Below are 25,995 nucleotides of genomic sequence, written 5' to 3'. Positions count from 1 at the left end.
AGGGAAAGGGTGACACACATAAAGCGGAAAGTTACAGGCCACATGTGTACTTTGTAAGCTTTGGGAAGGCATTCTTTCTGACCACAATAGACACGTTTGCGAAATTAATAGCTGGGTCCGTGGAAGGCAGTTCGGGTTTGAGAAAGGTTATGTCGCTGAAGCTGCACTTGTAGGATAGCAGATATTTTAGATTAAGGAGGTCAAAGGACTGTATAGTGATTGACCTGTCTAAGGCATTTCATAGGGTAGATCATGGGAGATTACTGACAAAAATAAGGGGAATTGGACTAGACACAAGGATGGCTACATTTCTACAAAATAGGTCTCGGAGAATTAGAGTATCTGAATTAGCGTTATCTGGTCCTGTAATGATTAAGAGGGGGGGGGGGGGGCGCAGGGCAGTACTTTATGTTTTCTTATGTATGATGTGAGTGAAGATCTGGAATCAGGGATAAGGATATGTTATACTGTATGAGAGCTGACCACACGACACCTCGCTATCTGCAGGCCTTCGATCTGAGCGGCGGTCGCTTGGTAGGTCATGGCCGTTCGGGGCTGTGGGCGACTGCAGGGGGGGATGGACAGCAGATATGGTTATGGAAAAGTTTCATCAGGAGGAAAAGTTCTCTCACTTCTAATTATTGTGTTGATAGTATCACATGGGTATCATTGTTATAACTTGTTTTACGTCACAGTGACACAGACAGGTGTTACGGTGACGACGGGATGGGAAAGGCCTAGGAGTTGGAGGAAAGTGGCCGTGGACTTAATTAAGGTACAGACCCAGCATTTGCGAGGTGTGAAAATGAGAAACCACGAAAAACCATCTTCAGGGCTGCAGACAATGGGGCTCGAACCTACTATCTCCCCGGTGCAAGTTCACAGCTGCGCGTCCCTAACCGCACGGCCAACTCGCCCGGTGGTATCATTGCAAGTATCTGTTACTGGGGTAAGCAAATCAACGAAGTGGTTAAGAAAAGTTACAGATCTGTGCACATGGTTATGAGGGTATTTAGAGCTTGTAGTGAGGATGTAAAGCAGAGGGCATTTAAGTCTCTGGTAAGACCACAGTTAGACTATGGCCCCAGTGTATGAGACCCTCACCAGGACTACCTGATACGAGAACAGGACGAAATTCAAAGGAAATCACCAAGATTTGTTCTGGGTGTTTTCCGAAAAAGGAGTACTGTTACGAAAATGTTGCAAACTTTGGACTGAGAAGACTTGAGAGTAAGGGGAAGAGATGTTCGACTAAGTGATATGTTTCAAGCTCTCAGTGATGAGTTGACGACGAATGACGTAAGTAGAAGAATAAGCTTGAGTGGAGCTTTTAAAAGTAGGAAAAATCATAATACGAAGTTAAAGTTGGAATTCAGGAGGACAGATTGGCGCAAATATTGATTTACAGGACGAGGAGTAATTATCAAGGGCCATGTTCGATAAATTTCGAAGTACTTTGAAAATGTTTAAGAAAAAACTAGGTAAACAATTATAAATAAATGTAAATATGCCACGTGGACACCCGTCCTAAAGGCAGAAGATTGATTGATTGATTGATTGATTGATTGATTGATTGATTGATTGTTCCTGAATTATACGGGATAAATTACATATTCCTTTCTATCTCTTGGGTAGGAGCTAAAAAGACATGGTAGTGGGTGACATAATCCAAGTATATTTAATTTTTAGGAGTATGTCGTGGTCAATTTTGTGAAAGGCCACCTCTATCAAGTTCCGTGGATATTGATTGCGTAAAATTTGCGAGATTTTTTTTTACTGTGGATCGTACTGAAATAAAACCATGTTCCTGTTCTGAAATTAAAGGTCTTGTATAGAATGTGAGTCTATGACATAATGTAAATTCTAAACCTTAGCTATAGCTGAAAGAATTCTTATTGGTTGATAGTTTTTTTATTAACATTGGATTACCCGATTTAAACACAGGACATACTCGGGACAGTTTCCTTACTGAGCGAAATACAGATGTTTTGAGAATTAAGCTACAAATGAAGAGGAGAGGATATTTCAATACATCTTTACCAGCTCGCCCGGTTTTGCTAATTTAAGAGATAATCAAGGGAATACAGAAGAGTTAATAGCCCAAGTTGAAAAATACCCAGTAATCTGGAACGAGTACAGTAAGAGAAATGCATAAGGAGAGGTTCCTCGCTAGCTGACATCTCAGTAAATGGACCTGTACATGATTTATGAAGCAACACCTGTGTCTAGTGAACTTCTCACCAGCGTCCTAGTATAATAGAGGCCTTAGACGCACCTCTACCGGGCGAGCTGGCCGTGCTGTTAGGGGCGCGCAGCTGTGATCTTGCATCCGGGAGATAGTGGGCTCGAACCCCAATTTCGGCAGCCCTGAAAATCGTTTTCTGTGGTTTCCCATTTTCACACCAGGCAAATGCTGGGGCTGTACCTTAATTAAGTTCACGGCCGCTTCCTTCCCACTCCTAGGCCTTTCATATCCCATCGGTGCGACGTAAAGCCACCAGCAATAAAGACGCCTCTCGTTAAAAGGAAGAATCACAGAAATAAGGGATGGTGTTAAATGGCGTATAGCTTTTAGTGTCGGAAAATCCCAGGAGGGGTTCGGCTCGCCAGATGCAGGTATTTTGATTTGACACCCGTAGGCGACCTGCGCGTCGTGATGAGGATGAAATGATGATGAAGACAACACATACACCCCGCCCCCGTGCCAGCGAAATTAACCAATGATGGTTAAAATTCCCGACCCTGCCGGAAATCGAATGCGGGACCCCTGTGACCAAAGGCCAGCACGCTAACCATTTAGCCATGGAGCCGGACCCTTAAAACAATAAATCACCATTATCACCACATAAGCAGAAATAGAAAAATGCCTCCATGTAAAACCTCTCAAATTATGGATAGCACATGCAAGGATGCGGTGACGTTCCTATGATTAGAGCCAGTATTTCTGTTTTGTTAACACAGAGAATTCTAGACAGGTGGCAAAGATTTCCTTGATGTTTGACAGTTTAAGTGTTTTGTCATCGTGCATAGAACAACTTTTAGTCTTAACGGTAATAGGAAACATGTATGTATGAATATGTTATTTGTCTACCACTCAGCTCCGTTTCTTGATACGGGGCTGCCCTTCAACCTGAACTGAGGAGCTAATGAGTGATGGGGAGTGGGTAAAGAGGTGGAACGATTTGGCTGTGGCCTATGAATTAGAAATGTACCAGCATTTTCCTGGAATTGAAAATGGGAAACCACAGAAAACCATTCTCAGGACAGCCAATGGTGAAGTTTGAACCCATGTATCTCCCAAATGCAGGGCTTGGCTCCATAGCTGTAGTGCGTTAACACACACTCCTTGGTATAAATACAAAATATGAAATGTATTCACTGCTTTATCATTGAAATAGAATACCTATAATGATCTATTGATAATATGTGGGTGACACAGAGCAAGCAATATTCTGCCACACAGAAATAAGGGATGGTGGAGTTAGTCCGACGACTAGACACAGGAAGTACAATGCTCAGCACTCCATATTCCTCGAAGTGTCAGCCACAAGATGGACACGAGAGGAGCCACTCGAGAGGGAAAGTGTTGAAAGTCCATCAGTGTGAAAGGCCGAGTCCACTGTCGTTCTTGTTATCTGGTCCAGGTTTCTCCCTCGCTCATACATATTGTGATCACCTCACTCACTCGCCCAGCTTATCCTCATCCACGGTTGTTTGATGATCTAGCCCGCTAAGTGTAAACATGAGAACAACAGACTAAGGCAGTATTATATATAAGCGGAATCAGAGATAAGGCTTTTTGCCGATAATGTTATGCTGTACAGAGTAATAATTGTGTTGAGATGGACAGCAGGCAAACGGGCTTAAAAGTCAGGTTGTATCACAAATAGGAAAAGTCCTCTCGGTTTTAATTACTTCGTTAATGGGGTGAAAGTTCCTTACAGGGATTACTGTATATCTTCAATCGGGCAATCAAATAAACGGTACTGTAAATAAAGGGTACTCACAACGCACATGGTTATGAGGGTATTTAGGGGTTGTAGTTAGGATGAAAAGGAGAGGGCGTATACGTCTAAGGTAAGACCCCAACTAGAGTACGGTTCCAGTGTATGGGACCCTCACCAGCATTACTTGATTCGAGAAGTGGAAAAAATCCAAAGAAAAGCAGCTCGATTTGTTCTGGGTGATTACCGATATAGCGTTACAAAACTGTTGCTAAGTTTGGGCTGGGAAGACCTGGGAGAAAGGAGACGAGCTGTTCGACTAAGTGGTATGTTCCAAGCTGCCAGTGGGGAGATGGCTTGGAATGACATTAGTAGTCGAATAAAACTGAGTGGAAAGTAGGGAAGCTCACAATATGAAGATAAAGTTAGAATTCAAGAGGACAAATTGGGGCAAATATTCGTTTACAGGAAGAGGAGTTAGGGGTTGGAATAACTTACCAAGGGAGATGTTTAGTAAATTTCCAATTTCTTTGCAATTATTTAAGAAAAAGACTAGGAAAACAACAGATAGGGAGTTTGCCACCTGGGCGAATGCCCTAAATGCAGGTCAGTGGCGATAGACAGACAGACAGATAGATAGATAGATAGATAGATAGATAGATAGATAGATAGATTGATTGATTGATTGATTGAATAAAAGGAATATCTACAATGAACACAAAATAACAAAATATATCTACATTCCAGAGTATATACAGTTGACTTTGGAGTGAATGGCGTGTGAGTGAAATCAAATAGATGAATATTGTTACTTTGGTAGTAAAATAACTAACGCTGGAGGAGATGAGATACAGACTAGCACAAGCAAGGAAGGCCATTCTTGAGAAAATAAATTTCGTTACTTCGAACATTGATATAGGAATTAGAAAGGAATGGAAATGAAACATGGACGATAACTAGCTCAGAAAGAAACAGAATAGAAGCTCTTGAAATGTTGTGTTAGAGGAGAATGCTGAAGTTAAGATGGGGAGATCGAATACCTAATCGAGTCGGTGAGAGGAGATCGATTTGGCTAAATATGATGAGAAGAAGAGATAGAATGATAGACACCCAGGACTTGTTCAGTTGGTTTTTAAGGGAAGTATAGGCGGTAAGAACAGTAGCGGTATACCAAGATACGAATATGACAGGGGATGTAGTCGTCACGCAGAAGGCTATCATAGAATAAGGTGGCTCCTTCCTTGGTATCTAGAACAGATTTCCTCTATCATTTTTAGTGACTAACATCCTCTACGTCCTCACTAGAGCCCTAGAACACCCGCATACACGAGATTTAACCTCCTTACAACTTCCTTAATGTGATTACCACAATATTTCCTAGGTAGTTAGAGTGTTCCCCGTGAGATTCTATCAAGCCCCTCTTATCAAGTAATGATTCATCTACTGTTCTCAGTTCTAGAAGTTCAGTTAACTATTCAATCATCATCTCTATTGCATTATCCCTCATTCTTTGTCACTAGTCTTCCATGATCTATCCCCTCAATAACGATGCAATCCATTTGACCTCCTGAATCTAAAGTAACTGCTTTATCTTATTGCAAGTTGAGTCTGACTAGAGAAAAATTTCGCAAAGCCAAACAGCCTTCTGTCAAAGCAGTTGCTAATTTCGGGAAGGTGTCTAATGTACTGTAATATCAGTAAGAACGCTTTTCCAGAGCTCAGACACCCCTTTTAAGAAACAGTGATTAGTGTAATTATAAGACAAGTTAGATTACGGCGGTTCGGAAACATCTACCAGAAAGCAAGCAGGTTACTGAGGTCTAGACAGAGGCACAGGATTAGCTAGGAAGATAAAGCTGGGAATTACCTGATGAAAATTGTAAACTGAAGTGGTCATAAATTTGTCTTTCAATCAATGAAACTCAAAATGATATGGATTAATGTATTTTATTTATTGCATCGCTGTCGTGAGACATCTGTGTGGGATATCGAGTCGACGACAGAAGGATTCAGTGCATGGAAAGCGAGAAACTATGATCACTTCTCTAGAGTGTGATGAGATGAGGTCTCTTTGATAAGATGTCTCCCCGTCATGGCCACCCACCAATATTTCACATCACAGCCTGCAAGATCACACCGACCATTCGTACTCTAACGCCCCTCTTTGATAAGATGTCTATTACTCATGGCCATCCATCAATATTTCACAACACAGCCTGCAAGATCACACCGACCATTTGTACTCTAACGCCCCTCTTTGATAAGATGTCTATTACTCATGGCCATCCATCAGTACTTCATATCATAGCCTGCAAGATCACACCGACCATCTGTACTCTAACGCCTCTCTCAGTCATGGCCATCCATCAGTACTTCACATCACAGCCTGCACGTTTGATACGTAACACCGCGTCACTCGTTTTGTATCACTAATTTCGTGACGCGAATTTTCAGGTGACCTCCAGCCGTAAGACATCTTGATGTCAAAAGAACGGAAAGAGCAGGCCCGACAGCAGTGGAGGAAGTTCGTCAAGATAACACAGCTCTAATGTTGGGAAAATTTAGCGACGAAGAAATATGCATACAGTAACTCAAGTATTGTCTTGCCTAAGTGTGAGGGCATTACGTTTTACAATAATACTCTTACGCTGATTTTTGCCGCAATGGTCAGTGTGATCACCAGCGCCTATTCATGAAAATTACTATCGAAATGACAAGAAACTGTGAAGGGAAAGTCGCCCGAACGATTAGCGAAACAGGAATAAAAGGGGGCGGGGAAATTGGAAAGCCCTTGCCGGGAAAAAACAAAATGTAATGAGTATATTAACTACGCAAACAGAAAAGTGGGATAACAAAGACAATGTAAAAATGAGACAAGAGCCGTCCTTTTGGAAACAAGGAACGCTGAACAGCAGACAACATGTCCGTCTCCGTAGGGTAGCTGCCGTCCTCAGGGGCCCGGGTTCCATTCTCGGTACTGCCAGAATGGCAGGAGGGGTGGTATGTGGTCCAAATGGTATCAATGGGGATGTGCCTGAAAAGAGCTAGTTTTGGTCCCGTTCCATGGCTAAATGGTTAGCGTGCTGGCCTTTGGTCGCAGGAGTTCCGGGTTCGATTCGAAGCCGGGTCGGAGAATGTAGACTTAAATAATTAATTCCCTTGGCTCGGGGACAGGGTGTTTGTGCTGTCCCCAACATCCCTGCAACTAACACACCACACAGAACACTATCCTCCAGCACAATATCACGCAGTTACCTACACACTGCAGATTCCGGCCACCCTGATCGGAGGGTCTGCTTTAGAAGAGCAGCAGCCTGCAAGAAATAGCCACACGAAATTAAAACTATCAACATGTATGCAATGTGTTAAATTTAAAGAGCGAAACACTCGGACACGTGCCTGACTGGAACGAAATCGGTCCGGGTTCTCGGCTGAAGGTCAGCGTACTAGCCCCGGCTCAGAACCAGGCATTTTAACCTTAATTATTTAATTTCCCAGGCTGTTTGGATTGCTCTCAACATCAACACTACAATAACATACACTCGGCTGAGGGCTGCATCAGAATAACAATATTAATACTTTCACGGCCCGTACTTACAGACAAGATGGGCTTATGCCATGTCAAAAATATTAAGTGAAATTCTTTACACTGTGCTCTGCGTCATCAGAAGAAAATGTCGACTGTCCACGGGAAAGGCTTCTTAAACAATTGGAAGAGAACCCTCCTCGTGGCAGAGCCGGACCTCCAGGGGTGGCAGCACCGAGGCGGACAGTGGTTCAACGTCGCACTAACACATCAAATGGCGGTGACGTAAAGATGGGATTGTGAAGGTAGCAGCCCCAGGATTTGCCTAGTGTGAAAATGGGAAACCACAAAAACTGTCTTCAGGACTGCCGATGGTGGGATTCGAACTCTCACCTCCCGAATGCTATTTCGCAGCTACACGGCACTAAATAAATAACAAAACCAATGTTAAGCTAGGGAATCTGTTCCGTTTTCTGGTTGGGTGTGCACAGACATTTCACCTTACAATGCTAGGGTTGTAGTGTCCAGAAAGCTGTCATATTGTTGAAGATCTTCCACGCACGGCTATGTAGGTATTCTTGGAGAGTGGTTTGGTGGGAGGGGTACTGGTAAAAGTGAAGCCGAAGAGAAGGAAGCCCTGCTGTCAGTGTGCGCCGTGTCTTGCGTTGGTGTGGAGTAGAATCTTCAGCTAGAACTAACTTCACGGTGAGTGGCCACTTTCACTACCTGCTTATCTTACGTGCTTTCAACCTTGAGAGCTGGTCATAACAACAGTCGCTAAATCTCTTTCGCCGTCAACAAGAACGAAGACCGCACCGCAGGCGTATGTATAGTTCGTATAGGAGATCACAGACTATCAGCAAACTAGTAAAAAATAAGTAACACAGGTCTACAGTGGAAACGAATGTTTGAAGGAACGAGGTAGGCTGAACTGGGTGCAGCAGATGGAGATATTTATCGTGTATTCTAATTAGAAACATTAAACAAAATAAAATGTTCACACCGTTTTTTTGTCGTTTGTTTTTGCAAAAGTTCAACGCAGCGGCCTCAAGTTTGTGAAGCACTCGTATATGGCTCATGCGGTTTGCAGATGTACTTTCGGTGTTTTTCAATCCCTTGATGTATCTATTTTCCTCTGTACGAGTTTTCTATAGTCTTGTAATCACTTGTTATTCACATATTTTGAAATCTGTGTTAATTCTAACAAAGTTCGTAAATTTCATTCACAAAATCTACATACATTCATCTCTATTATAGATTGTTGTGCCATTCAGCGTTCAGTCTGCAAGCCTCTGTGAATTGATTTAACTCCTCCACAGTCCTCTATTTGTAACCAGGTGCGTGGCCTCGTTTAGTTCCGTGCATCTTCTTGTTATTGTTGTTAGTGGGTTTTTATTTTTATTTTTTATTTTTTTTCAGTGCATAGACTGGTTTGATGCTGCTCTCAATCCGACGCTAGTTTAGTCTCCTTGTAATATTCATACCTTGGTCTACTCCTGCCGTTTTTACCGCTTACACTTCCCTCAAAAGCCAATTGATCAAGTCCTGGGTGTCTTTAGATGTGTTCTATAATTTTCTCTCTTCTTCTGGTGAAACCCCCTGTGGGTGGGGGCGGTAGAATAACACCCACGCTATCCCCTGCCTGTCGTAAGAGGCGACTAAAAGGGGCCCCAAGGGCTCTGAACTTCGGAGCGTGGGTTGGCAACCACGGGGCCCACAGCTGAGTCCTGGGATTTCTTCCACTTACTCGTGCCAGGCTCCTCACTTTCATCTATCCTATCCGACCTCCCTTGGTCAACTCTTGTTCTTTTCCGACCCCGACGCTATTAGGTTTGCGAGGGCTAGGGAGTCTTTCATTTTCATGCCCTTCGTGGCCCTTGTCTTCCTTTGGCCGATATCTTCATTTTTCGAAGTGTCGGTCCCTTCCATTTTCCTCTCTGATTAGTGTTATATAGAGGATGGTTGCCTAGTTGTACTTCCTCTTAAAACAATAATCACCACCACCACCACCTTCTGGTGAAATTCCGCCAAATCATTTTCCTCTCGCCAATTCGATTCAGTATCTCTGCATTCGTTATTCACCGAGCTCGATAGCTGCAGTCGCTTAAGTGCGGCCAGTGTCCAGTAATCGGGAGATGGTGGGTGGGTTCGAGCCCCACTGTCGGCAGCCCTGAAGATGGTTTTCCGTGGTTTCCCATTTTGACACCAGGCAAATGCCGGGGCTGTACCTTAATTAAGGCCACGGCCGCTTCCTTCCAATTCCTAGGCCTTTCCTATCCCATCGTCGCCCTAAGACCTAGCTGTGTCGGTGCGACGTAAAGCCAAAAAAAAAAAAACATTCGTTATTCGATCTATCCATCTTACCTTCCATTCTTCTGCAACACCACATTTAAAAAGCTTCTACTCTCTTTCTTTCTGCCCTAGTTATCGTCCATGTTTCACTTCCATGCATTGCCACGCTCCAGAGCAAAGTCTTCAAAAACATGTTTCTGATTCCAATATCAGTGTTCGAAGTGAGCAAATTTCTTTTCTTATGAATGGCCTTCCTTGTTTGTGCTAGTCTCCTTGCTTCTGCTAGCACTAGTTATTCCGCTACCCAAATAACAATATCCATCCACTTCCATCTTTATATCATTAGAAACTGAGTCGTGGTGTGGGCTACTGTTGTCACGTCCTAGTTCGTGAACTATGGGCAACGGTTGAGTGGCCTAGTAAGTGGTCCTGACAGTCGTGATACCAGTTGCTACGGAATGGGAGTGGGCATCTTGGACATATTCTGAGTCATGGCCCTCCTTGTGCTCAGGCGGCTAGCACTATACAATTCACCGGTGGCCCCTAACCCGTTAGAGGAGAGATTATCAATGGAACTGTGCAAGTAGGGCAGCTTCCTGCTTCACAGAATTTTCACCGAGCATGGTCAGAATGCTCTAAGCAAGCCTCGCACCAATGGGAATAACAGAGTCCCCCTTCCCTTTCCAAACATTGGAAGGTGACTATTTAGATTGCTGGTATCGACTTACTCGTAAGTAAGATGCTAGCCTTTAGATCAGAGAGCGACCGGACATGTCACTGATACCCCCACACCATACACACATTTAGGATGGGGGATATTGATGGTCACACATCTGGAAAATGCCCAGAGATAATGCGGTCGTTACTGAAGGTTTCCCTCACCTGGCGAGCGACTTGAGGTGTTTCTCTATAACGGCGCGGTACTGGAATCACGTATTGCATAAGGAGATGTCAGTGTACAGCAAACAGGCCCATGAGGGGTCATCTCCTCAAGGGAGCTTGTAAAACCACACCAGAGCTGAACGCAACAACCTAGGGACTGACACAACGCAATTCCACCGGAAGAACATTCGACCTGCTTGCAGCGCCTGGGGGCAAGACTTACAACTACTACTTTTATTGCATAATTCGCGAGTGCATTGTTTAGTTCGCATATCTGGGAAATGTCAGGCTCCTGCGATCAGTGCTCTGCCACAGTGGACATCCGGTACCGTATTATGAAAATGAAGCAGCTGAATCAAGCACCAAAGAAGCGAGGACAAAAAAGACAAGAATAATGTAGAAAATAAGCGGAAGATGATGAATCTTCTTCTCCTATTTCTACCGCTTTTCCCACATCTGTGGGGTCGCGTGTGCGAACTGTGTCACGAATCTGGATTCGGCCCTGTTTTACGGCTAACCCTATATGCAGGGATGTGATCACTATTGCGTGTTTCTGTGGTGGTTGGTAGTGTAGTGTGTTGTGTGAATGTGAAGAGGAAAGTGTTGGGACAAACACAAACACCCAGAAGAATTAATCAGAAGCAATTAAAATCCCCGACCCAGCCGGGAATCGAATCCCGGACCCTCTGAGCCGAAGGCCTCAACGCTGACCATTCGGTGATAAATATGGCACTGAAATGTTCTGGAAGGCTATGTGAATTGTAAATGAATCTGTAACCTGAGTTTTCTCAAAACTTGAAATATTCGAAGTTATTTAGGAAGTACGCGCCCGATCAAATTGAAATGAGCTGTGAAGCAAAATGAAAGTAAACGAAGCACAAATTAAAAAGAACTGAAATAATGGGTAAACAATATTGAAGAAATTAAAACAATCACCAAGTCGAAAGCAAACGCTTATCAACAATAAGTCTGCTTTACGCATTGTACCATTAGTCTTAGATTACAAGTTATAGGTTTGATCTAATTGTTTGTCGTAACATCAGAGGAAAAAGGTACCCAAGTTATATGAACAAATTTTATTTTATGAAATACGTCTTCCTCTCAGCCAGAGTCTGCTTTTCGATAAAGTATACTTTTACATTCATTTTTAGAAGAAATAGGTACACAGTACTTGATAAATTTAGGTAGTAGCCTAATTGTAACAATGATTTCTTAGAATTATTAATGAACCCCTTAAGGTTATGATGGCAATCTCTCCTAACGTTGTAACTGGCAGAGACACCTGTTTCCAAAAACTGGTGGCAAAAATGGGAATTGTTTCCCTCGCTCCAATCATGAGACCTTTCGTCTTGCTAGAACACGTACGTTAAGCAGTCCACATGTTGATACGATCTGTCTGAATCGACAAGACGTAGGTAATAGCGTGCAGACCTGTATTTATGTGGGAGACCAGGGCAAGATGATATACAGTAATGCTTGAACATCACGGAACGTTAAAGACAATCATACATATGTTGACCTATTTAGATTTTTAAAAAATTAACGTAAATACAACACAGAATATACCCATATACAAAGTTAGTTCAAAGGATCATTTTTCCCCGAGGTCCGGGCTAATAAGAACCATCTTTTTCTTAGATAGTTCAATATCTTTGTACTTGCCTTCAGATTTACTAGAACAATTTATCCTCTTTGCCATGCGTACATACGACGACTATGTGTTTGGAACAATGTATTAATTATCTGGGAATAGCAGAGGAACATAAAATTATATACGAAATGAAATAATTCAAAAATTGGTTTATCCATTATTTATCACAAAGTGCAAAAATAAAATGTTAAATCATTATTTTCAAGAACACAGAAAATAATAAAACTTTACACTTTAACTTCTTACGGGTTAGTCTGAATCATTTTCTGTTAGGCCTACCACAAACGAACTCATCGTCAACATCATCCACTCCAGCACATTGCTCATGGGCCCATTGTTTGCACATTTAACACAAAATCCAACCTACGCCACGCACAGATCGTAAAAAGTGACTTGTATGGACACATTATATCTGCCCCGGAGGATATGTTTTGAAAGTAGCACAGGAGTCATCACGCACCGCTTATCTGTCTATTGCTGCCATAACACTGTATGGCGAGGGCAGGTTGTCAAAGATGAATGAGAAGCAGAACCTGCACGAATTTCTTTGAGTTAAACTTATCATGGAAACAACACAATGTGAATGTGGAAATAAAAATACATCCTGAAAGAATCGGTAGAACTCGTCACTTTGGTAACTCGGCAGTCCCTCAGTTCATTAGGTATTCTGTGTGGAAGGAAGGAAGGAAGCTGTTAATCTGCTCATTATAACCCACGGGATCTACAGCATTACTTACGTACGCAAAATCCCAACCACCAGACGTGACAGTTCAGCTCGAAAATCTCAAATGCATTAATCAGGAATCGAACCCGGTCCGTCTCGGTGGAGGCGAAGCAGCTTGAGCTCTGTGCCATCGCGTTCTTTTCCCGGACTCTACTATAATAATAATAATAATAATAATAATAATAATAATAATAATAATAATAATAATAATAATGCTCATGGACCCATAAACAGTGACAATAAGAAAAATCCTCAGAAAGTTGAAGACTTCCGGGAACTCTTTGAGGAAACCATCAGCAGCATCCCTAAACATCACGTGAAGATCTTACTACGTGATTTTAATGCACTGATTGGTGGAGAAAGAAGGTACAGATGGATTGTAGGCCATCACCCAGCACATCGGAGGACAAATAAGAATGGTGAGCACCTAATAGATTGCTGTAAATCATTTAATTTGTGACTCATGTCTACATATTTCTCCAGGCCTCCACACAAGAAGGAAACATGGAAATCGCCAAATCTCTTATTAGGGGAATTCCAGACTGACCATGCAGCAGTCTCCAAACAGAACATGTGTGAAATCCAAAATGTTAGAGTACGAAAGGGAGTGATTGATTTTGGTTACTACCTAACCCAAGTCAAAATGAAATTCCAACCTAATAGCTCCAAGCCCAGATTTCATAGATTACCAAGCGTGGATCCTGAATACATTAAACGAAACTCAAATGCATTTCTTAAGGGCAAGATCCCAAGGATTGGCCTGACTTGCGATATACAATTCTAATATCAGCACAGAAGTTAGGACAGCCCCAGAGGAAACGAAAACACAGATGGTGGAATACAACCTTTGATAAAGCAACTGAAGACAGAATCAAAGCCTGGAAAAAATGGAACGGACACCAGACGGCTGAACGATAGAAGCCATTCACTAAAACTGAGAAACTGACAGTGAAGATAATTCGCAGGGAAAAGCGCAGAACAAACTCATAGGATTTTATCAAAAACAACTGTAGGAATTTCTACAAGACATCCCGTGTGAGCCTATCCAGTTATCAGCCTCCAAGCGTATGTATCCGTAGATCAGATGGCACGCTAGGGACAAACACCAAGGAAAACTGCAAGATCCTGGCAAATTACTTTCAAGACATACTCAATTGTGACCCAACAAAGGAGAAATTGAACTTTGAAAAACCCACGCCAAACCGAGATTCACATCCACCGACACTGGAAGTAACAGCAGAGATCATTCGATGTCTTAAAAATAACAAAGTACCGGGAGAAGAAGGCATTATCTCAGAGATGTTGAAACTTGGAGGAAATATGGAAAACGGAAGCGATCCTGAAGGACTGGAAGTACGCGTTGATTAATCCTTTGCATCAATAAAGGTAACAAAAGAGATCCGAATAATTAGAGAGGTCTATCCCTACTACCCGTTGCTTATAAAGTTCTGTCTAAAGTCCTCCTAAACCGACTAGAAAAACAAACAGATCATTTGACAGGGGAATATCAAGCGGGTTTTGGAAAAGGAACGTTCGTGTGCTGAACAGATATGGAATCTGAAAATGATTCTAAAGATGCGCAGAAACAACAACACGATAATCACCTTCATGGACCTGAAGAAGGCGTATGACTCTGTGGACAAACAGACCTTGTTCGACACGCTAAAAGAACGCCCAATGGATAAGAAGACCAGAGAACTGATACGCCAGACCCTCAAGAACACAACATCTACGGTGACATTTTGGGGGGAAATTTCTGACGCTTTTGAAGTACACACAAGTGTTCGTCGGGGAGATGGACTCTCTCCTCTTCTGTTTAACTTGGTATTAGATAAAGTTATCAGAGAGCGGGAAAAGGGGATGGTGGGAACAACATTAAAGTAAAATGCTTGGCTTTCGCACATGACCTAGCTATCATCACTAAGAAGAATTACACAGAATAGCATCACAGGCAGGCCTTCAGATATCATTCGAGAAAACCAACCAGATGCAGAAATTTCAGCAAAAGTGCAAGAAAGATCAAACTGAAACGGCATATGGGACAATTTTAGTGGTATCTTATTTTAACTACCTTGAAGAAATAATTCTTCCTTCGGGATCAGATAGTTTGGCCAATACAGACAGGGCACTTAGACTAGCATGAGATCACCACAATAAACGAGTAACGTCACGTAATGTTAATTTGAAACATTAAAACAGTTGTTCTACAGGAAGCTCTGTATGCATCAGAAACATTAACTTTGGAAGGAAAATAAAAAAATAAAAATGCTTAGAAAAATGTTTGGCCCCATACAAGAAAATGGAATTTGGATCAAAAGGCGAACTGCAGACCTCTATAGTTACATCAATACTGTACGGAGAAGACGTCTGAAGTATTTCAGGACGGATAATAATAGACTCCCAGAAAGGTTATTGAATGTAATAAATTGACCGGAGGAAACATCGGGCAAGTCATCAGTAAGTAAACACACATATGTGGTCAAAACTAGCAGTGGGATAACACAGTGAGTTCATGAAGGCGAAAGTCATCAAGCCAATGAAGAAGTTCCAACGCACTCTATGAATGGGCATAACGAAATAATAATAATAATAATAATAATAATAATAATAATAATAATAATAATCATGCAGCCCGCCTGGTGGCCATGATCTTTAAAGTGTTTAAGTCTAATCGGTCTGACACCGAGCTTAGTCGGTTCTAGTCCCGTTCTTCGAAAAAAAAATCATCATCAGAATGTTAGCCAGCAGGGTAGGAGAGGTGGCGGTATACAATTTCTAATCACTAGATTGCGAGCCAAAAGCCTGGATTAAATTATAAATCACTCCACAGTGCTCATATGGAGTGAGGTCATATGACGCTGTTGATGGTGATTCATCCGTCGGATGAGGACGTTAAGACTCGAGCAGGTGCTATTAGACAGGAGTAGGCTACGTGCTGGCACTGGGTTTCACTTTTTCCCTTCCTACTCTCAAATACCACGTCGTTCATTCCATTTCATTAATTCCTCTGATGAGGTTGACGTCAGGAAGGGCATCCGATCATAACAACCCGGCACGACAGATTCATCTCACCTCATACCTGACCCGCCATCTCGTGTGCACGAAATGAGACACATACATGTGAATACATTCAGTTATGCACCGTGGGACGCAATCACTCGCCTTAGATCAAAACGACTTGAAACAGTGTTTTAATCTATAAAGTTTTCAAAAATAAAGCACAGTCGATCTAACCCGCAACACAGACGTGACCTTAGAATTTCCCACACGATGGCACCACCAATCACACCCTACATATGTTGTTCTTACAACTTGCTTTACGTCACAGATAGCTCTTATGGGACGATGAGATAGGAAAGGCCTAAGACTGGGAAGGAATCGGGCGTGCCCTTCATTAAGGTACAGCCCCAGTATTTGCCTGGTTGGAAAATGGTAAACCGCGGAAAACCATCTTCAGGGCTGTCGACAGTGGGGCTCGAACCCAGAATCTCCCGGATGCAAGCTCACAGCTGCCCGCCCCTAACCGCACGGCCAAATCGCCCGGTATATTTCTGTTTTAATAATAATAATATTTATTAAGCGTCACCGAATTTTACAAATGATTTATTCTAAAACAATTATCTTCCATTTAGGACAGATTGTTCATATAAATATACACCTGCTTTGAGACTTTCTCAAATTTCCTTCTTGTTTTTCACAATTCTTTATCTACGTCACAAACGTATCTTCCGGTAATATGTTATCAGCACACAGCCATGAATGTTACCGGTAACCTCATGGTTACCTAATAATGAAGTATTTACTAAGCAGTTGCATTGTTGACTGTTCTACACACCCCGTTCCCTACATTGTACAAGCCTTCACGTATTCTAGCTACAATATTTTAGATTCGGGAGGTCAAATGGACTGTGTCGCGATTGACCTGTCTAAGGCATTTTATAGGGTAGATTGTGGGAGACTACTGGCAAAAATGAGTACAATTGGATTAGACAAAAGAGAGAGGAAAGGGAAATATCTAGAAAATAGAACTCACAGAATTAAAGTAGGTGAAGCACGGAATTTCTCAAGGCAGTATTATTGGACCTTTATATATAACTGATTAAAGGTAACGCTTTTTGCCGATGATGTTATTCTGTGTAGAGTAATAAATGAGTTCCAAGAGGTGAGCAACTGCAAAACGACCTGGTCACTGTTGTGAGATGGACAGCAGGCAATGGGATGATGATGATGATGATGATGATGATGATGATGATGATAAACGGAGTTAAAAGTCAGGTTGTGAGTTTCACAAAGAGGAAAAGTCCTCTCAGTTTTAATTACTGCGCTGATGGGGTGAAAGTTGCTTATGGGGATCACTGTAAGTACCTGGGTGTTAATATAAGGAAAAACCTTCACTTAGGTAATCACATAAATGGGATTGTAAATAAAGGATACAGATCTCTGCACATGGTTATGAGTTTTTTTTAGTTATTGTAGTAAGGATGTAAAGGAGAGGGCATGTAAGTCTTTGGTAAGACCTCAATTAAAGTATGGTTCCAGTGTATAGGACCCTCACCAGGATTAGTTGATTCAAGAAATGGAAAATATCCAAACAAAAGCAGCTCGATTTGTTCAGGGTAATTTCCGACAAAAGAATAGCGTTACGAAATGTTACAAAGTTTGGGCCGGGAAGACTTGCAAGAAAGAAGACGAGCTGCTCGACTAAGTGGTATGTTCCGAGCTGTCAGTGGAAAGAAGGCGTGGAATGACATTAGTAGACGAATAAGTCTGAGTGGCGTTTTTAAAAGTAGGAAAGATCACAATATGAAGATAACATTGGAATTCAAGAGGACGAACTGGGGCAAATATTCGTTTATGGGAAGGGGAGTTAGGGATTGGAACAGACCTAAGTTACCAAATGGGGAGGAAGCGGCCGTGGCGTTAATTAAGGTACAGGCCCAGCATTTGTTCAATAAATTTCCAAATTGTTTGTATTCAGGCCCTATTTAAGAAAATACTAGGTAAACGACAGATAGGGAATCTGCGCTAAATGCAGATCAGTGGTGACAACTGAGACTAAACCTCATCGTCTTAGTCTCACCCTCCTAGGTGACCTATCCTCCTCGATTCGCCTCGCAAGACCGGTTTATACATTGCTAAACTAGCCTCTATCTCCTCACTGAGACAATCCTCTTCTCCTTGTTGCCAGCCTCGCTCTTTTCCCATCTGTTCTATCCAACTTATGAATAAGATATCCGCGAGTCCACCGAGCGTTCTTTTCCGTACAGCAAAGTTTCTCAATCGATGTTTCGTCCGGGAGCCGTCGAAGCCAACTGCGAACTCACAGAATTAGCTTTACTGTACCTTGATTAAGTTTCATTTATTAAACTCCATTCTGACCATGAAACCAAGCTCTGCGTTCTGGAGACCCGCCCTTCTCCTGAGAATGGCTTGCTCTGGTTTCTCTTTTTAACTTCCATGCAAATGCTGGGACGGGACAGGAATGTTCTGACGATGTTGCAGGCCTTCAGAATGGTGCCAGGTTTAAGCTGTCGTACCTGTAAGTTTTATTACTATTATTAATAAACATAAAGAATTTCTTTGAAATCATTTAGGAAAAGGCTAGGAAAGCAACAGATAGGGAATCTGCCACCTGGGCGACTGCCCTAAATGCAGATCAGTAGTGATTGATTGATTGATTGAACTAGAAATAATTCACTTGTTCCAATTATGCATTCCCGACCACATATCAAATCCTTACTGATATCACTTTAATCTTGAAAATACCGATCGAGTCGATTGCGCGCTAAGGATCGCGCAGCTATCAGCTTGCATTGGGGAGATAGTGGTTTCGAACCCCACTGTCGGCAGCCCTGAAGATGGATTTCTGTTGCTTCCAATTTTCACACCAGGCAAATGCTGGGGCTGTACCTTAATTAAGGCCACTGCCGCTTTCTTCCAACTCCTAGGCCTTTCCTATCGCGACGTCACTGTGCGACGTAAAGCCAGCTGTAAGCTGTTCAAAGCTCTAAGACAGAGATTCAACACAATCTGCCATTAATCAAAATACTACTACTGCTACTTGAATGACCCGCTTTTGTAGTTTTACTTTTTAGTGTATGGCTTGTAGTGCCGGAAGTGTCCCGATACACCCCATGGGAGTGTCTGGGTGTGGGTGCTAAGAAACGCAAAGTGATTCTTAGTGATGATGTTAGCTGGAAATACGGAGGGGAAAGGAATTGGATAGGAGGCAACATCTGAAGTGAAAGGTAGTAGCACTCTTGTAGAGAGAAGAGAAAGTAAACAAGAGGGAGGAAGAAGAGTAATGGTCTTACCTTGACCATGCAGCTCAATACTCGCAACCATTTGTTTATCGTTACTGCGCCAAAATAAAACACTGAATTTGTATTTACAGTCTTTTCCCTCTTCGAGTTTCTCCCGCGATACTGCAGGGCCCGCTATTTCGCACGGCATTCTCTATTTCGTCTTGTGTAGGGCATCATCAAGCCTTGTACCATCAAGTGCCACAGATTGGTCACTACATTTCTGAAGAAAACTGAAGACAGGTTGCTGTAAGAACATATAACTGACGCGTAATATGGGTATGCAGTTTCACAGGAAATTTGGCCACGCAGTGCTGCGGTGGAAATACAGGGTGGGCAAAATAATATCGGTCCGCAAAGACTAACGCGGAAGTGACCGTTGTTAATAAACAAGAGTGCATCAAAGGAAATTCCGGAAACCGTGATTTCGATGCACAATGGGTTGCTCTGCGCATGTCCCGAGTACGTGTGAGTGAGAGCAGCAGACAGTTGACAGCGCGTGTTCATTGCCGAGTGCTATATGGAGCTGTTTGTGTAGGAGCTTAAGACTGGAAGTGTTTTGCCAAAACCTGCAATTAACATTCAGCCTGCTTGGCTGTACTATTACAAGTAATGAATTTCATTTTGGTCCGTGGTGTATATAACAAATTCCAACTTGTAAGTTTGAGAAGTTACACCTTTCTACCACTGTAAAATCTCACGACTTTTCTTATGTTAAAATAATATTCATTTATCTTAAAATATGTCGGTATATGTTTCTTTTTTTGACAGAAAATATCTTCAGCCGTGATCTTGTCCTTGACGAGATGAAAGGTCTAAATATCTAAAAAGACCTTTCATCTAGTCAAGGACAAGTTGTTTTTTTAATATGAGTGGTTACTTGTGTGTTTTTGTGCACATTTTAACAAGATCACGGCTGAAGACGTTTTCTATGAAAAATGAGAACACATTTACCGACTAATTTTAAAGTAAATCGATGTTAAAGTGGTGGAAATGTGGAACTTACAAGTTGGAATTTATTATATATAATAATTGCACCATGGACAAAGACGAAATTCATTACTTTAATAGTACAGCCAACCAGGCAAAAGTTCCTAATACTTAACTTCGAAATTATCAAAATCAACAAAGACAAAGAATGCAATGTAAAACTTAATGGCAAAATGGCGTGAAACGCGCTCTGTAGTGAATATAAACCGTAACTCTCCGAAAAGAGTTGGAACTCTGCTCGAGTAAAGGACAGCCAGGAACGAAGCCCGACGAAATCTCAACGCCGTTAACTTGTGCAAGAGATGTGCATCTCTGTTCATGCGTTAAAGCGTTCAGACGAACCTTCGCGAATTGAGCATGCGCAGACATGTGAGAGCAACCCATTGCGGTATTTCCTGTGATACACAGTTGATTAACAAGGGTCAGTATGACACATATTTTTCGAGCCAATTTTATTTTGGCCACCCTGCACCTGTATACTTCTGTAGCCACATGGCTGCTATTTTTATAATACCCTATTTTCTTTTGTTTACCGAACGAGCTGGAAGGTCGCGCAGCTGTGAGCTTCTATCCGAGAGATAGTAGGTTGGAACCCTTCTTTTTCTTTTTTTTTGCTAGGGGCTTTACGTCGCACCGACACAGATAGGTCTTATGGCGACGATGGGATAGGAAAGGCCTAGGAGTTGGAAGGAATCGGCCGTGGCCTTAATTAAGGTACAGCCCCAGCATTTGCCTGGTGTGAAAATGGGAAACCACGGAAAAGCATCTTCAGGGCTGCCGATAGTGGCATTCGAACCTACTATCTCCCGGATGCAAGCTCCCAGCCGCACGCCTCTACGCGCACGGCCAACTCGCCCGGGAACCCTTCTATCGGCAGCCCTGAAGATGGTTTTCCGTGGTTTCCAATTCTCACACCAGGCGTTGTAACTTCATTAAGGTCACGGTGTCAGCGCTCAATAATTACACATGTATTACAATAAGTACGGCGTCACGTGCTGTGCTGAAGATAGATCTTGTGTAAGCGGCCTGGGCCTCCTGCGACGACACTTGGACCTAATACAGCTGTGCTGCTCGAGAACTGCGCTACTCTGTGCAATATAAGGACGTAACTTGATTCAGTGTGTTCAGCACGGCGTTTGTATGAAATGCGCGAGACAAATGCCTTCTAATCACCGTGTACCAGCAAAAGAAATAATAAATAATAATAATAAAAGAAATAAATACGTGGCACCGACACAGATAGGTCTTAATGCGAGGATGAGATAGGAAAGGGCTACGAGTGGAAGGAAGCGACCATGGCCACAGCATTTGCCTGGTGTAAAAATGGGAAACCGTTGTACAAATCTTCAGGGATTCCGACAGTGGTGTTCGAACCCACTATCACAGCTACGCAACACTATGCTGGGTAATTTCTTTTCCACGCCATACCACACCTCCTTCAATATTACCAACATCTTGTTTCAATGAAAAACGAGGACAGCAAATTTTCAATTCAAGTGAGGCACAAGTAACTGTTCCCGACTGAGTGGCTCACACGGCCAGATATGTTTCAGTTTTAGTAGTTCATTACTTAACGATAATAGAGTTTCTTGTTATTTCTGTAAGCTATACAAACGTGACACTGAAAATTTTGGTGCAACACCCAGTTTCAGATACCACCAGCCGCTACTGCTAGATTCTATCACAGAGCAAAATCCAGATGTAAAGTAAGCTATCATAGGAGGCCTGGAAACTCAAAGAAGCGTCTTTTGAGGCCATCGAGGGATGGTACCACAAAATAAGCAGTTGTTGAAGTTAGCCGCGCCATTTTCGTGAGCACTGTCTCTAACAAAGTAAGAGCAACAGTTGAATGGCGATACCATGGTTATGGCTGGCCATTCCTCGATTTTTCCCAAGAACGGAGAGTTTTGACGTAAATACATTATGTCTTATCGCTCAGGGTTATATGAAAATTTGCGTTACGAAATTACCGTCACAAAATGTGTGATGGAAGTGTAACCTAGCAACCGTTAAGGCTGTGATGTAAAGTATGGATGGATGGCCAGGCAGAGTTACCTAGCAATCGTGAAGGCTGTGATGTAAAGTATGGATGGATGGCCAGGCAGAGTTACCTAGCAATCGTGAAGGCTGTGATGTAAAGTATGGATGGATGGCCAGGCAGAGTTACCTAGCAATCGTGAAGGCTGTGATGTAAAGCATGGATGGATGGCCACGCAGAGTTAACTAGCAATCCGTGCAGGCTGTGATGTAAAGTATGGATGGATGGCCATGCAGTGTTACCTAGCAATCCGTGCAGGCTGTGATATAAAGTATGGATGGATGGCCAGGCAGAGTTACCTAGCAATCGTGAAGGCTGTGATGTAAAGTATGGATGGATGGCCAGGCAGAGTTACCTAGCAATCCGTGCAGGCTGTGATGTAAAGTATGGATGGATGGCCATGCAGTGTTACCTAGCAATCCGTGCAGGCTGTGATATAAAGTATGGATGGATGGCCAGGCAGAGTTACCTAGCAATCGTGAAGGCTGTGATGTAAAGTATGGATGGATGGCCAGGCAGAGTTAACTAGCAATCCGTGCAGGCTGTGATGTAAAGTATGGATGGATGGCCATGCAGTGTTACCTAGCAATTCGTGCAGGCTGTGATATAAAGTATGGATGGATGGCGACACAGTGTTAGCCAGCAATCGTGCACTCTACATCTTATGGCTGGTTGTCATCTGAAAACACCAGCCGCTGATGGATTGCCATGACCGAGAGACATATTTATGATCATTTGATTGTCGCAAAGGAAAAAGTGCTTTTTTTTCCTTTCTAAATATCTCGAAATGGTGGATTTTAGGCCTTGGCTTAAAATGTTGTTTTCCTAAACCTTGTGGGACGTATCGACTATTGTTTCTCACAGTAACGAGCTGTCTGCGATCCTCGTACAACTTCGATATTTTACATACTTTTTGGATATTTTGTTTTGCGCCCCCTTACAAAATTGAATTTGACAGTGTAGGTATATCTACGACCTATCCGAGTTCCTCATGCGTCCTAGTGGACAGCAAATGAACAATAATAACTTAAGTGTCGGTTGTTTTGCCGGATACCGTACTACACTATCACCTGCCACAAAAATATATAACGGAGTATTGGAAATGCTAGGTCATCTCGTTGTAGATCATTAAAGTTTTCTGCGCGATTTGGGAGGGATCTATGGGCCATTGCTAGAGTGTCAGTCTCCGGACGTCAAATGCAGCAGAGGGAGTCAAGATATTCGAAAGGCTGAAATATGACCATTCGGAACGCCACGTTCTACGATGTAAACATTCTCTGGTGACAAATTTGGTGTTTCCGACAAAATTAATTAAAAATCAGATATAGATCTCCAAATAGAGGTCGGAACACTCTGCTTTCTGGTAGTATAAAACGTAACTTTGAAATTGACACATCTGCAGCCTAAATGTCATCAAACTAAACAATGAATACAACAGGATAACAGCCATCACGGGTGGCCGTTATTCAGGCCACGAGGGTGGAACGTGACTTGCTCCCAGCCACAGGAATAAACAAATCGATGAAATTTTACGAATTCAGTATCAAGGTGTGTAAATTTCCAATTCTCGATAAATTGAAAGCTGATAAAAAATGAACTAAACTTCACCAGACATTCTGAGACCATATAATGTCCAAAATTAACATTCTTCTCCCTTGTTCTAAGAGTAATGATGAATCATTTACCCATTTAAATTTATTTACTGATTCGCAAAACGTCTTATACTCGCTTCACTTCAAACTTCAATTGAATATTCCCCTTTTCAAATTAGCACTTGATAAATCGTTCTTAATTTCACAATCAGTAACGAAACCTCGTCAGTAACTTGTGTTTCGTGAATCACAATATTTATTAAAGCGCTTTGAATACATTCACGATTGTGGGCTCCTTGCCTTCTGTTGAAGTAACCCTAATATATATTACAATACGTTGTATGATCTTCCTTTACATTATTACAGCTTCACCCTAAGCAAAAATATATGTTTCGATCTCGGCCTAACTTATCCCATTTAACTTCAAAGTGAAACGAAATTAAACCCGCAGGGATTTTCTCTATCTCCGAAAATTAAATACTTCAATGCTGTAAATCACCACAACGACAACAGAATCAACAACACAGATTACAGAAAATGACCTAGAGCAACATCAAATTATTACCAGTATCAAACAACATCGAACTGTACGCATGGTATGCATGATTAAGGATGAAATCATATTCACAAAATCCATCGCAGAGAAATACTGTATGTCGCACGCTGTTTTAATTACTACTGTTATTTTCACTCGAGTTATTTTACCATAGGCACAGATATCTAAAGAAATTACCAAAATTCCCCAAACGTAATCCTCTATCACTGGATATCACAACATTACACTGTGACCGAAACTCTAACCCTCAATAAATCATTCTCAGAATGAACTAAATACACACGTGGAAGAAATGCGAGTAGCAGAAATAATTATGAACTCTACAATGTATCTCAGCGTCGGCGGGTATAACCATGACGTCTCACATCTGTCGAGCTTGCATTCACTCCGCGTGATACCCTACGTAATGAAAACTAATACTCAGAAGTTTCACAACATAGTCGAAAAAAGGGTCAGTTACATATTCGTATGAAAACGACAAAATACAGATACAAAACTGTGAGCTCGCCCTCAAATGCTGTAAATCACCGCAACGACAACAGAATCAACAACACAGATTAGTCATTACAGAAAATGACCTACAGCAACATCAAAATATTACCAGTATCAAACAACATCGAACTGTAGTTTGTATGCGTGTATGCAGGATGAAATCACACAACGCTAGTTTCATTAACATGACTTATCACGATAAACTTTGTATCACATCTATTATTAATCCTGCCATGCCTAAATATTTAGGGAAAGGAGTTTAGAAGACTTCCCCTTTACTTTTCTATCTACGATACGAGGTCTATGTTTACTTCTTGCTCTAAATTACACTTAAGTGTTCCACACTAGCACATGTGTTTAATTTAGTTGCACTCGTTACGTAGGGTTTACTGATTATTAATTCTGATATTTATAATCTACAACGTTGCACTAGAAGTATTAATCATAAAGGACGACTTTCTCGCAAAAATAGTTACTGCAATTCTACAAATAATGACAAGACACTTCCAAAGCTATAGGAAACAGAGAATATTACTCCTCAGTAGTCTACAAAACTACTGTGCAGTGCAAGTTCGACAGAAATGGAATTCTGTTACTCACCTTTGACGAGCTTGTAGTCTGAAGTCCACAACCCCACGTTGGAAATCAAGCTGTTGTACAACCCTGTTTTTAACACTTGAGATATTATTTCCACTGCACTATTCTCACTGTTACAACATCAAAGATTCACAACAAGCACTCAAGATTATTGTTTCGCCTGCAGGTTTTATTCTGCTTATTAGAAACACGGACCGAAAACAAATACGCATCGGCGCTGCGCTGCTAGCACCTGGTCAAAGTCGTGCTGCGGGGCAGAGGTGTCACTCGCTCAGCGGCCGCAGTCACACGTGCGAGTCACATCTGATCAGCACAGCAGTAGTCCGCAGTCTTCCACTGTCGTGTTTCTCGGTTTCACGCTCTTCTGTAATATTTGTTCTAATACCGGAAACTGATATCGAAATACGAA

At 42.1% G+C, this 25,995-nt stretch overlaps 1 protein-coding gene across 1 annotated transcript in view; it reads left to right on the top strand.

The window, feature by feature from the left end:
• The first annotated feature begins 8,135 nt into the window (after positions 1 to 8,135).
• Positions 8,136 to 25,995, top strand: part of LOC136884860 (uncharacterized) — a 157,938-nt gene continuing 140,078 nt past the window's right edge. Inside the window, exon 1 of the mRNA XM_067157151.2 lies at positions 8,136 to 8,175. The gene's annotated coding sequence lies outside the window, so the exon portion shown is untranslated. The remainder of the gene's footprint in view (positions 8,176 to 25,995) is intronic.

Source organism: Anabrus simplex, chromosome 13 (assembly GCF_040414725.1).
Source record: "Anabrus simplex isolate iqAnaSimp1 chromosome 13, ASM4041472v1, whole genome shotgun sequence".
Taxonomy (NCBI): Eukaryota; Metazoa; Arthropoda; class Insecta; order Orthoptera; family Tettigoniidae; genus Anabrus; species Anabrus simplex.
This window is presented reverse-complemented; position numbering and strand designations above follow the sequence as displayed.